Source organism: Bison bison, unplaced genomic scaffold (genome assembly GCF_000754665.1).
Source record: "Bison bison bison isolate TAMUID 2011002044 unplaced genomic scaffold, Bison_UMD1.0 scf7180017864180, whole genome shotgun sequence".
Taxonomy (NCBI): Eukaryota; Metazoa; Chordata; class Mammalia; order Artiodactyla; family Bovidae; genus Bison; species Bison bison.
This window is the reverse complement of record NW_011494752.1, coordinates 11,483,432-11,484,427: the sequence shown is the minus strand read 5'-3', so window position 1 is coordinate 11,484,427 and position 996 is coordinate 11,483,432.

Genomic DNA, 996 nt, shown 5'->3' with positions numbered 1-996 from the left:
GGGGTGGGCGCCGGCCGGGCCTGGGGGGGCCATCCTAGCCGGAGGCAACGTCGGGCAGCGCGCGGGCCATGCTAGGCCGGGACTCCGCCAAGTGCCGGGACATCCTCCGGGGGCTCCTGCGCGCTGGACCGAGGCCACATCGCCCTGCGCCCCCGCGGCCGTGCGAGCTGCCCAGGCGGCAGCAGCTGGGACTCCTCCGGGAGATGGAGGCCCCAGAGCCGCGCGCGGGATCCCAGCCTCCGGTCGGTCGAGGGGGCGGAAGGGGGACGTGATGCCGTGCTTAAGAAACCATCGTCTTAGATTCGCCCAAGTCCTCAGCCCGGGGCCGCGCTCGGCGCCCCAGGTCCCCGAGAGTTGCCGGAACGGGGATCTCGGCGGCGAGTGGCGAAGGAGTGCGTCTCAGCCCCCGGCAGGAGCAGCCTCTCAGCGCGCGTCCCAGCTCAGTGATCGTGCATCCCTCGCTCGGTCCCGGAGAGCGTACGCGCGGCTCCCGGGCCGCTGGGCTCCGCGCGCTCCAGACCGCGGCGGGGACAGCGCCTCCAAGCCGCCGCTTGCTCGGTCCCCGGCCCGCCTGGGTGCGCGCTCCCGGCCCTGGGGCGAGGTCCCCCGAGTCCCTCTGCCGGAGCAGGAGCCAGAGGGGCCGCGCCCAGTCGTCCGCCCCTCTCCGTGCGCGCCCGGCCGCTCCGGCGGCTCTTGGTCCCACCTGGGAGCGGCGCGGCTGAACCGGGCTGCGCGGGACCCGTCTGCAGCCGCGGCCACTGCGCTCCCCGCCTCCCCGCCGCCTCCCGGGCAGTCGCCGCCGCCACACGTGGAGCTCCGAGGGCAGCAAACTTGTCGGTGACGTCAGCGGCCGGGGCCGGACCAGCCCCCGGAGGAGCGCAGTGGGGGCGGACTGGTGCGCCGGGGAGAAGGTGGCGCGGACCCCGCGGCGGCCGCCCAATGACCGCGGGGAGGGCGGGGGCGACCGAGGCGACGCCCCTTCCCTACTCCGCCCAC